This window comes from Hemiscyllium ocellatum, assembly GCF_020745735.1.
Source record: "Hemiscyllium ocellatum isolate sHemOce1 chromosome 27 unlocalized genomic scaffold, sHemOce1.pat.X.cur. SUPER_27_unloc_3, whole genome shotgun sequence".
Classification (NCBI taxonomy): domain Eukaryota; kingdom Metazoa; phylum Chordata; class Chondrichthyes; order Orectolobiformes; family Hemiscylliidae; genus Hemiscyllium; species Hemiscyllium ocellatum.
This window is the reverse complement of record NW_026867498.1, coordinates 920589-933134: the sequence shown is the minus strand read 5'-3', so window position 1 is coordinate 933134 and position 12546 is coordinate 920589. Positions and strand designations below refer to the sequence as shown.

Sequence of the window (12546 nt, the reverse complement as noted above, 5' to 3'; positions counted from 1 at the left end):
GAGGGAGCAGACTTTATAACCTCAGGTATGTGTCTTGGCGACCCGGATGAGGAGAGACATAAGGACAGGTTGGGACTTTTTTCCGTAGCTTGCCAGAGTCTGAGGAGTGACCTTATATGCTTTTATATCATCATGAAGGGCATGGATAGGGTAAATGGACATGGTATTTTCCTTTGAATGGGGCAGTCCAGAACTAGAGGGTAATAGGTTTAGGATTGAGTGTGTGGTGCTGCAGCAAGTCAGGCAGCATCCAAGGAGCAGGAAAATTGATGTTTTGGGGAAACGCCCTTCATCAGGGAAGTGTGTGTCAGAGTTTGTATATAAGACTCCGTGTATTTGCATGTGTGCCTGCTTGATAAAGTGAGATTGTGATGGAGAATGAACCTGCGAGAGGGTGTGTGTGTTGAGGGGGTGGTGTATGTGTATGTCTGAGAGAGAGCGTGTGTGTATGAGAGAGGTACGGATATAAGTGAGGGGTTGCATCTTGCTAAAACAAAGGAGGGCAAGACTTGAACAGGTAATGGTAGGGCCCTGGGTCATGTTGTAGAACAGAGACCTGGAGGTGTTCAGGTTCATTGGTCTTGGAAGTTACATCACTGGTAGATAGAGAGGGGTGAAGAAGGTGTTCAGCACTCTTGTACTCAGCATGTGAACAATGAAAGCAGGTGTTGGGACATCATGTTGGAGATGCACACAGAAAGTACATTATTCAGATGGTGATAAGTGTCTGTTACGCATTGCCAGCAGAGGTAGTAGAGGCAGGGACAGTAGATTCATTTAAGGTGCATCTGGACAGATGCATGAGTCGTTGGAGAGCAGAGGGATACAGATTCAGGAATTGGGCGATAGGTTTAGACAGAGGATTTGGATCAGCTCAGGTTTGGAGGGCTGTAGGGCCTATTCCTGGGTTGTAAATTTTCTTTGTTCTCCATTGAGGTTGTACAGGATGTTGGTGAGGCCATTTATTTTGGAGTACTGAGTATAGCTGTGGTCGCCCTGTAATAGGAAGAATAGTGTTAGCGGCTGGACCAATGAGGAGCACTGGAACACCGGAGGGAGTCTGGTCCTCCTACCATCCAGAGCAGCCCTATTGTCTGAATCCGAGACGTCGATTTTCCTGCTCCTCGGATGCTGCCTGACCAGCTGTGCTTTTCCAGCATGACTTCAATCTTGACCCATGAGCTTCTGAAGCTGCTGCTGCTCCTCCCTCTTTGAATGAAGATTGAGATTCATCCAAGACTGTAATTTCCTTCCTCTGTCCAACAGCACTCTCTTCTCTCACTCCCTTTTCTATTTCTTTTATTTTCTGGGATCCAATTGTTGACTTGCAGCAACTGAAAAGAAAGGGAGTGAATCCAGAAAGAGACCAGACTCTGGAAAAGCTGGTCCCGGTCTGTGCCTCAAACACCTGCCAAGTGCAGTACCACAGTGTGAAGTTATAGTCTTTGCTGTGAAAAAAAAAGCAGAAATGAGGTGTCTTGTTTAAATGGTGATATATTGGGAAGTGGAGAAAGTGAGGACTGCTAATGCTGGAGATCAGAGTCAAAACGTGCAGTGCTGGAAAAGCACAGCAAGTCAGGCAGCATCCAAGGAGTAGGAAAGTTGACGTATCGGGCACAAGTCCTTCATCTGGAATGATGTGGTTTAGGGTGAGGGGGGAAAGATATAAAAGAGACCTAAGGGGCAGCCTTTTCACACAGAGGGTGGTATATGTATAGAATGAGCTGCCAGAGGAAGTGGTGGAGGCTGGTACAATTGCAACATTTAAGAGGCATTTGGATGGGTATATGAATAGGAAGAGTTTGGAGGGATATGGGCCGGGTGCCGGCAGGTGGGACTAGATTGGGTTGGGATATCTCGTTGGCATGGACGGGTTGGTCCAAAGGGTCTGTTTCCATGCTGTCCATGTCTATGACTCGAAGACTCTGTGTGGATGTCCAAAGAGGCCTCAGTGTCTTCCTACACCAGTCACTGCCAGTTGTCAGACAGGTGCAGCAAGCAATCAGCAAGGCAAGTGGTATATTAGCAAGAGGAATTGAGTTCAGAAGTGGGGATTTCTTTCTTCAGTTCGGGGATCATTGAATATATTTAAGGCTGAGTTTTGATCAACAGAGAAGTGGATGGTTAGTGGGAAGGCAAGAAAATAATTTTAAAACCAGTACAGAACATTGACAGTCATTCAGCGTAGAAACATACCCTCCAGTCCAACTAATCCATGCTGACTATATTCACAAATTAACCTCATCCCACCTGTCTGTGGTTGGCCCATGTCCCTCCGAACCTTTCCTATTCATCTACTTATCCAAACATCTTTTAAACGTTACTGTTCCTGCATCTATCACTTCCTCTCGACTTCATTCCACACACGAACCACTCTCTTTTTAAAATAAAAAGGTGCTCCTCAGGTCTTCAAAATTGTTCTACTCTCACCTTAAACATTTGCTCCCTAATCTTGAAATGACACCTGCCGTTCACCTCACCTGTACCCCTCATGATCTTTTAAACCTCTCTAAGGTCACCTTTTAACGTCCAGTACTCCAGTGAACAAAGTCCCAGCTGCTGCTCGACGTAGGGAGATCCATATCCATTTGTGATCTGTTTAATGCTGGTGCAGGCTTAAAAGACCAAATAGCTGACTCCTGCTCCCAATTCTCTCTGTGTCCTGGACAGCAAGAGACCATAAGACATAGGAGCAGAAAGTAGGCTATTCAGCCCATCAGGTCTGCTCATACAATTCAATCGTGGCTGATGAGTTTCTGAGCCCCATTCTGCTGCTTTCTCCCTGTAACCCTTGATCCCCTTGATACTCAAGAACCTAACTATCTTAAATATCCTCAGTGAGCTGGCCTTTGCAATGTTCTGTGCCAATGAATTCCATAGATTCACCGCTCTCTGGCTGAAGAGGTTTCTCCTTATCTCTATTCTAAAAGGTCATCCCTTTCCTCTAAAGCTGTGCTCTCGGGTCTTAGTTTCTCTGACCAATGGAAACGTCTACCCAACATCCACTCTGTCCAGGCTGTTCAGTATTCTGTATGTTTAGATCTCCCCTGAGTGTGGGCCTGTTAATCAGCATAAGCCAGACCCTTCAGGATGAGGTGCAGCAAGGATTAGCTTCAGCAAATTGAAAATGGAGGGAGAGCGTGAGGGATGGAGATATTCAGTTTCTAGGGAATGAGAGAGGAAAGAGAGTTCACTAAATTAGAATTGATTAGATGGCCTGAAGGGCTACGCAGTGGCAGATAGAGTTGAATTTGCAGAAATGGGAGGTGTTGCATTTTGGTGAAGAAATGCAGGCAGGACTTAACACAGTTAAGGGGAGTGTTGCAGAAAAAAGAGACCTTGGAATGCAGGGTCATAGTTCCTTGAAAGTGGAGTCGCAGGTAGACAGGATAGTGAAGATGATGTTTGGTATGCTTTCCTCTATTGGTAAGAGCATTGAGTGAAGGAGTTGGGAGGCCATGTTGCAGCTGCACAGGACCTTGGTTGGGCCACTTTTGGAATATTGTGTGTAATTCTGGTCTCCATCCTATGGAAGGATGTTGTGAAACTTGAAAGGGTTTGGAAAAGGTTTATAAGGCTGGTGCCAGAGTTGGAGGGTTTGAGGGAGAGGCTGAATAGGCTGGGGCTGTTTTCCCTGTAGTGTCGGAGGCTGAGGGGTAACATTTTATAAGGGGCATGGATAGGGGTGAATGGCCAAGGTCTTTTCCTTAGGATAGGGGAGTCCAAAACTAGAGGGCAGAGGTTTGAGCTGAGGGGGCAAAGATTTAAAAGGGCCCTGAGGGGCTACTTTTTCACATAGAGCGTGTTGCATGTATGGAACGAGCTGCCAGAGGAAGTGGTGGAGCCTGGTATCATTGCAATATTTAACAAGCATCTGGATGGGTACATGGAGAGGCAGCGTTTCGAGGGAAATGGGCCAAATGCTGCCAAATGGGAATAGATTAATTTCGGATATCTGGTTTGCATGGACGAGTTGGGCCATGTTTCTGTTTCTGTGGTATCTGACTGTAATTGTCTTCGGTGAAAGCAGAAGAGTGGTTGTGAAGGCAGGACCTTCAGAGCAGCTTTCAAAGATGTTTTGCCCTTACTGGGATCGGAAGAAATTACAATGAAATATTTCATTTGGGAGACAGCAAGCAACTAAGTGAGTCCATCTGGGATTTCGGTGGAAACTAGGAATTTGTTGCACTGTGGGGATTTAGAATATCCATTCTCTCTCTCTCCCACCCTCTCGCCATTCATTCTCTCTCTCACCCCCACCTTTTGCCCACCCACCCATTCTGTTCCCTCCACCCCCCCCCATCTTCTGCTTCTTGTCCTTTCTCTTCCCACCAATTGCCCACGTACATGTTCTCTATCTCTCTCTCCTCCCACACTCTGCAGCCCCCCCCAATTTGGTCTCTGCTCACACACTGGACCCCACCCCATTCTCTCTCACTCCTCCACAATACGCTATGCCCCCATTTTCTCTCTCTCTCTGGCCCCTCTCACATTCTGTCCCAGTTCCCCCAGTCTTCCTCTGCCCCCTGTCCATTTTCTCTCTCTCTCTCTCTTTCCCCCCCCCCCACATTCTCTCTTTTCTCCTGTCCATTCCCGTCCATGACCCACGTCAGCCCCTATCCATTCCTCCAACCAGCCTCAGCGACCCCTGTCCATTCCCCCTGCCACCTACAGCACCCCTTGACCGTCTCCTCCATCACCCACATCAGTTCCTGTCCATTCCTCCAACCAGCCACAGTATCCCCTATCCATTCCCCCTGCCACCTACAGTGCCTCTTGTCAATTTCCTCCAGCCACCCACAGTGCTCCCTGTCCATTCCACACCGGCCACCCACAGTGCCCCTGTCCATTCTCCCCGCCACCCACGACGCCCCTGCCTAGTCCCCCTTGCCATTCACAGCACCAACTGTTTAACCCATAGCGCCCCCTGTCCATTCCCCCATCATCCACAGCTTCCCCCCAAGTCCATTCAACCCGCCAGCCACAAGTCCCCCATCCATTCCCCCTGCCACCCAGAGCACCCCCTGTCCATTTCCCCCAACACCCTCAGTGCCCCCTGTCCATTCCCACCTCCACCAACAGCGCCTCCTGTCCATTCGTTCCGGTATCCACCGTGCCCAAATCCATTCCCCCATGGACTATAACCTGGTGTTGTGTGATTTTTTTAAAACCATATTCAGAAACGTCTGAAAGCATTTTTTTTTTAAAAGAGCTGCTGAAATCTTTCTGAAACTTTTATTGAAGTCTGCGCAGTTAGGCTACAGCTCAGGACAAGCTGTAAGGGGTGAATGGCCTATACTTAGTCTCGTGAAATTGGTTCCAACTATGTAGAAATAGAGTTGTAAAGCATGGACACAAGGACTTTCAGTCCAGGCTGACTAGATATCCTAATTTAATGTAGTGACCCATTTGTAAGCATTTGGCCCATATTCTTCTAAACCCTTCCTTTTCATATGCCCATCCAGGTGCCTTTTAAATGCTGTAATTGTACCAGCCTCCACCACTTCCTCCGGCAGCTCATTCCAAACACACACCACCCTCTGTGTGAAAGAGTTGCCCCTTAGCTTCCTCCTAAATATTTTCCCCCTCATCCTAAATCTATGCCCTCAAGTTCTGGACTCGCTCCCACTACCCTGGGGAAAAGGCATTTAAAAAGTTGAACAGCCAGACAATGCAAAAGGAATAAAATCTGAAGCCACAGGAAAAAATGGGATTCTATCCTTTTTTTCCCCGATTTGCATTTGGACGCTTAAAAACGTCAGTAATAATGGCATCGCCACAGAGCATACTGCGCATGCTCCTCGGTGTCAGTAAGGCACAACGCATATTTGCCGGTGTCAGCAAATCACTGCGCATGCTTCTTGCTCTCCGTCGAAAGGCGCGCGACCTACTTTTGACGAACCAATACAATGCCAAGGAGGACCGGAAGAAGACCGGTCCTCCTGCCAATCAGAACCCCCCATGTTGTCTGAATGCGGAAGGTGCTCCATGAGTTTCCGAACCTGCTGCTGATTCTCTGCCTCTGAATGAAGATTCACCTTCACGCCGGACTGCAACTTCCCTCCTTTGTCCCACTTCTGTGAGTACGGCGCTCTCTTTTGCCACTGCCGTTTTCCATTTATTTTTAATGCTGGGCTCAAGGGCTGTGGGTTTTACTCCCACAATCCAAAGGTGTGCAGGTTAGGTGAATTCCCCATTGTAATCAGGGATGTGTAGGTTAGGTGCATTACTAAGGAGTAAGTGTAGAGTAATAGGAGAATGGGTCTGAATGGGTTGCTTTTCGGAGAGTTGGTGTGGACTGGTTGGTCCGAAAGGCCTCTTCCCACACTGCAGGGGTTCTATAAATTATTGACTTGTAGAAACTGAAAGGAAAAGTTTTTTATCCCCAGGAATCCTTTTCAGCTTTCAGGCTTCTCCAGCTCCAGTTATCATGAAGGAAAGGTCAAGCTCAGTGGGGAAAGGCTGAGGAATAGCATATCTTGGCTCTCACCCAAGTATTCTCCGAAGAAAACCATACACCTGGATGGGGACATGAATAGGAAGCATTCAGAGGGTTATGGGCCAAATGCTGGCAAATGGGTCACTAGATTAATTTAGGATATCTGGCTGGCCTGGACTGAAGAGTTTGTTTCTGTGTACTCATTACAGACGCCCCTCTTCTAGGTGTTCCCTATACCAGCTGTTATTTGCATGAAATAATCTGACAATTGTTGACTTCCATCAACCTATTCCATCCGGAGAAATTTCCTCTCTCTGCAAAGTGTGGTTCACGTTGGCAAGTTCAATCCTCCTCCGGTCCTCAGGAACACACTATAATGCGCAACGTTCTCAATGCCTGTTTAACGTTCAGTGGGGAAACTACTTTCAGTCAGAAATGTTTTTGGCAAATGCACTGCTCCCACGAGAGCTCATGGACCCACAGTTAAAATGCTTTTAACAGCCTGATTTTTTTATTTTCTCGCCTTCCCAGGATGCAGAATTTCTCTCACCAGAAATTGTTTGCCCTGAAAAAAATCCAGCAGGAAGATGATTATGGAGCTCTCAGTAAAAATGTCTCATGGGTCACCCAAGATTAGAAATGGAACAATATCTCTTTTCAAAGTTACTGTTCTGTTTTCCCTTTCAAACCATCTCGAATTTAAGGTGTTCCATTGTAGCATTTAATTATGATCCATTAAAAGCAGTATCCCGTCTCATCTGAGTGAGGAACTGACTCAACAAGCGAAATAACTTTTCAGTTTGCTCTTTAGATGTGACATCCTCTCCCTCTCTCTGATGCAACAGGATTACCAGAGCTGGAAGTACCACTCTCGGAATACAATTGCTGATCGACAGTTTACTTCAACTGCTTAACATAAGGATTTAAAAGCTGCTAGCCCGATCTCGCGCAAAGTACAAAAAACAAACTGTTCACCCGTGCCTGCGCAGAGTAGGAATTTCACTTGGAATAGATCACAAAATAAGAACTGTTACCAGTCCCACAACTCATGTGTTTCCCATGGACAAAGTTAAAAATCACATAACACCAGGCTATAATCCAACAGGTTTGTTTGGAAGCACTAGCTTTCGGAGCGCCGCTCCTTCATCAGGTGGCTGTGGAGAATGAGATCATGATCACAATTTATATCGAAAGGAGTCTAGTGTCATGGAAGTGTGACACATCAGACAATTTTAGATTAAATTTTTCACCTTTAGAATGGGTTTCTGTTCTTTGGCATGTCAATCCCAGAACTTGTTTTTTGTTACATTCTCAAGAATGTCATTCAAATGCACAGCTTTTCTAACAATAAGTGTGAATTCTGTCTGCACCCGAATGTTGAGTCAGACTGACGTCTTGCTTAAAGAAAAACTCTACATTTAAATGACATTTTTGAGAAGCTAATTTATAGAATAGTGTGTAGAGGTTCAGATGGATTGGCTGTGCTAAATTACCCACAGTGACCCTAGATGTGCAATTTCGGGTTGATGGGCCATGGGATGGATGTGGGCGAGATGATCTTTGGAGGGCTAGCATGGAATAGATGGGCTGAATGGCCTGCTTCCACATTGTTGGCATTCTATGACTCACCCCACAAAGGAGCATTTTATCCGCATCAATCCTATCAAGCCCCTTTCAGAATTCTACTGCTTTCAATAAGGCCACTTCAATAAGATCCCATTTGTCTGCGTTTGGCCCATGTCCCTCTAAACCTTCCTATTCATGTACTCATCCAAATGTCATTTATAATTTGTAACTTCATCTGCATCTACCACATCCTCATCCAACTTCATTCCACGTGTAAACTGCCTTCTGTCAAAATGTTGCCGCTCAGGTTCCTTTTAAATCTCTCTCCTCTCACTTTAAAGAAATGTGCCCCCTAGTCTTGAGCTCCCCTACGCTAAGGAAGAGCCCTTACCTCCACTCCCCATGATTTTATCAATCTCAATGATGGCACCCCTAACTCAAACCCTCCAGTCTTGGCAACATCCTGATAAATCTTTACTGAACCCTCTCGAATAGAATTCTCACACTCTGCACTCCTGAAACATTTACCATTTCAAACGATACTGGCTGCTCATTCACTGATCCAACTGATAAGCGACATGGGAAGCTTAGTGCAGAAGGCTGAAAGAAATGAGTAGCTTTAAAACCAAAACCTCTCGGAGCTCAAAGCCTTCAATGAGAGTCTGAGCTCGGCGTTAAGTTCACTTCACCTTTATTGTGACCCAACCTTGTCAAAGCTTCAAATCCCCCTCAGCAAAAAGGCAGAGAAAAAGTAGCTGCTTTTTAAACAGCTCAAGATAAAGCACACTCACTCACGCTTATACGCCCACCCAACCTCACTGTCTTCACTATTGGTCAGCACCGAGATGTCCCTTTCTAATTGGATCCTTAGTACAGCCGTAACCCAGAGGAAGCATTGTCTCACTCAGCAATTTCAACCCATACCCTGTATAGTGCCATCTGCTGCAGCGGGATTCAAACCCGGGAGTCCCGGGAGCTGGGCTGATAGTCCAGTGAATAATGACATTCAGCCTTCACTCCTTCAATCCCCCTGCGATGGTACGTGAACTCGCTGGTGCCTCCGGAGGTTGGAGGAGGGGGTGAAGGCCTTCCCACACTTGGGGCAGGGGAATGGCCTCTCGCCAGTGTGGACCCGCTGGTGGGCCAGCCTGTCGGAGGAATTGCTGAAGGCCTTCCCACATTCAGGACAGCTGAAGGGCCTCTCCCCAGTGTGGACCCGCCGGTGAGTCCTCAGGTTGGAGGAATTGCTGAAAGTCTTCCCACACTCTGGGCAGCTGAAGGGTCTCTCCCCGGTGTGGACACGCCGGTGGCTCTGCAGGGTGGAGGAATAGCTGAAGGCCTTCCCACACTCAGGGCAGCTGAAGGGCCTTTCCCCCGTGTGGATCTGCTGGTGCCTCAGCAGGGTGGAGTTGTTGGTAAAAGCCTGCCCGCACTCTGGGCAGCTGAACGGCCTCTCTCCTGTGTGGACCCACTGGTGGGCCAACAGGGCGGAGAAAAACACGAAGGCCTTCCCGCACTCGGGGCAGCTGAAGGGTCTTCCCCCCCGTGTGGTCCTGCTGGTGGGCCAGCAGGTAGGAGGAATGTCTGAAGGCCTACCCACAGTCGGTGCAGGGGAATGGCCTCTCCCCGGTGTGACTGCGCCGATGAGTCTCCAGGGCAGACGGGACACAGAAGCCTTTCCCACAGTCCCCACACTTCCACGGTTTCTCCACAGGGCGGGATTCCTCGGGTTTCTCCATGGCCAAAGCTTCAGCTGCACACAAACACGTGTAGAGCCCCTCCCTGCCGTGAAATCCCCTTTCCAGGCCTTCTTTAAGCTGTTTCAGGCTCCACACACAGTGCACTGCAACAGTGGGGTCTCTCGTCCAGTCCCACTGATGCTGAAAACATACTCAGACAGGAACCAAAAAGCTTTGATTCCTCTCTCAGAAATCACGGCGAAAATCTTTGCTGGCCCCAGTGGACTGAGTGACTGTTAGACATTGACATCAAAGTGAGGACCGGAGATGCTGGAGAGTCAGTCGAAAAATGTGGCGCTGGAAAGTCACAGGGGTGTCAGGCAGCATTCGAGGAGCAGGAGGGTCAATGTTTCGGTTATAAGCCCTTCATCTGTTGATTTTAAAACTTCCCTCTTCAAATCTTCAAAAATTCTGTCAGAATAGATTACAAAAGTCATCACTGTCAGTGCAGGGTAGAAATTCTGAACAAGCAATTCTACTTTTTGCAGAACATTCTTTTCTTTTGTTATTCCACAAAATTTAAAGCACATCCCACTCTCCCTCCCCCTCTGTTCTCACTCCACTCTAACTAATTCCCCTGAAGGTGCTGATTCAGGATCTTACAGGGACAGAAAAAGCAAAAATGTCAAGACTGACATCTCTCTGAACTTTGGATACCTCCACCTGAAAGTTAATATCTTTCCCAACACTGGGGTCCTGCTGAGAGTGAGCAGGTCTGATTTTGGGAAGCAAAAAAAAGTGTGCCAATTCAGGGTGAACCTGCCTCGCAGCTTCTTGAGCAAGGACCAGACACAAGATGGTTAATGTCCCCAGGAAGGTGGGAGCAAAATGAGACGTCAAGGCATTAACGCCGACATTAGAGAGAAAGTGAACCTATTGACGTGGCAAAAGTTAGTGGAAAGCCAGAGTCATAGAGATGTACAGCACAGAAACAGACCCTTCTGTCCAACACGCCTGTACTGACCAGATATCCTAAATCAATCTAGTCCCATTTGCTGGTATGTGGCCCATAGCTGGGATCATCCCCACCCTGTCCTGAGACCTTGATGCCTCCAAGCTGACCCTCAAAGGTTCAGTTTGTCCCTCCATTCTTTCCCAGTTGTCTTTTGTAGGTTTTGAAAACTTCCCCAATCCTCTGAGTATAGGATTTGGGAAGTTATGTTGTGGCTGTACAGGACATTGGTTAGGCCACATTTGGAATATTGTGTGCAATTCTGGTTTCCTTAGTATCGGTAAGATGTTGGGAAACTTCAAAGTGTTCAGAAAAAATTTACAAGGATGTTGCCAGGGTTGGAGGATCGATAGGGAGGCGAGGGCTGTTTCCCCTCAGCGTTGGAGGCTAAGGAGTAACCTATAAAATCATGAAGGGCATGGATAGGATAAATAGACAAAGCCTTATCCAGGGGAGGGGGTCGGGGAGAAAAGAGTCCAGAACTAGAGGGCATATGTTTAGGGTGAGGGGAAAAGATACAAATGAGATCTGAGGTGAAACCTTTTCACACAGAGGGTATTACGTGTATGGAATGAGCTGCCAGAGGAAATGGTGGAGGCCAGTACAATTGCAACATTTAAAAGACATCTGGACAGGTGTATGAATAGGAATGGTTTGAAGGGATATGGGCCAAATGCTGGCAGTTGGGATGAGATTGGGTTGAATATCTGGTTGGCATGAACGGGTTAAACCGAAGGGTCTGTTTCTAAGCTGTACATCTCCATGACTAGTTGGACCACTTCCCGCTCCTCTGCCCTTGAGCCCCAGTTTTCTCATTTTCCCTCCCCCCACCTTGTCTCAGTCCCAACCCTCGAACTCAGCACCACCTGCCCAACCTGCAATCTTCTTCCTGACCTCTCCACCCCCACCCCCTCTCCCACTCCGGCCTATCAGCTTCACCTTAACATCCTTCCACCTATCGCATTTCCAACGCCCCTCCCCCAAGTCCCTCCTCCCTTCCTTTTATCTTAGCCTGCTTGGCACACTTTCCTCATTCCTGAAGAAGGGCTCATGCCCGAAACGTGGATTCTCCTGATCCTTGGATGCTGCCTGACCTGCTGCGCTTTTCCAGCAACACATTTTCAGCTCTGATCTCCAGCATCTGCAGTCCTCACTTTCTCCTCTTGCTAATATACCACTTGCCTTGCTGATTGCTTGCTACATCTGTCTGACAAATGACAGTGACTGGTGTAGAAGGATGCTGAGGCCTCTTTGTCCATCCACACATCATTCCTGATAAAGGGCTCATGTCCAAAACGTCAACTCTCCTGCTCCTAAGATGCTGCCTAACCTACCGTGCTCTTCCAGTACCACAATGTTTGACCCTGATCTCCAGCATCTGCAGTTCTCACTTTCTCCACATTCAAATACATCTCCATTTAAACAATGCACTTCCTTTCTGCGTTTTTTTTCCACAGCCAAGGGTATAACTTCATATTGTGGTACTGCATTTGCCATTGTCGTCTTCTCTATATCGGAGAGCGAGTGCAAACTTGGGGAACGATTCGCTGAGCATGGCAGCTGTGCCCGCAGAGGGCGACCAGACCTCTGTCACCACCCATTCCAATTTCCTTCCCACTCCCTTTCTGACATGACCATCTTTGGCCTCCTCCATTGCCACAACGAATCTAACCGCAAATTGGAGGGACAACACCTCATCTTCCGGGCAGCTTGCAGCCCGAAGGACTCAACGTTGAGTTTTCCAATATCAAAAATCCTCCCTCTCCATTCCCTGACTCCATTCCTATCCCCGCCCTCCTCCCTGCCACCAACAAGATTCATTCCTCCGATTGACCAACCAGGTCGTACCC

At 47.6% G+C, this 12546-nt stretch overlaps 2 protein-coding genes and 1 pseudogene across 2 annotated transcripts in view; 2 read left to right on the top strand and 1 right to left on the bottom strand.

Annotated features, from left to right (window-relative positions):
• Window positions 1-12546, top strand: part of LOC132808041 (zinc finger protein 664-like) — a 156238-nt gene that overhangs the window by 1937 nt on the left and 141755 nt on the right. The gene's annotated exons all lie outside the window — the stretch shown is intronic.
• The window catches only part of LOC132808032 (zinc finger protein 239-like), a 134362-nt gene that overhangs the window by 17022 nt on the left and 104794 nt on the right, over window positions 1-12546 (top strand). The window lies entirely within an intron of this gene.
• LOC132808047 (zinc finger protein 383-like) lies at window positions 8680-9636 on the bottom strand (annotated as a pseudogene).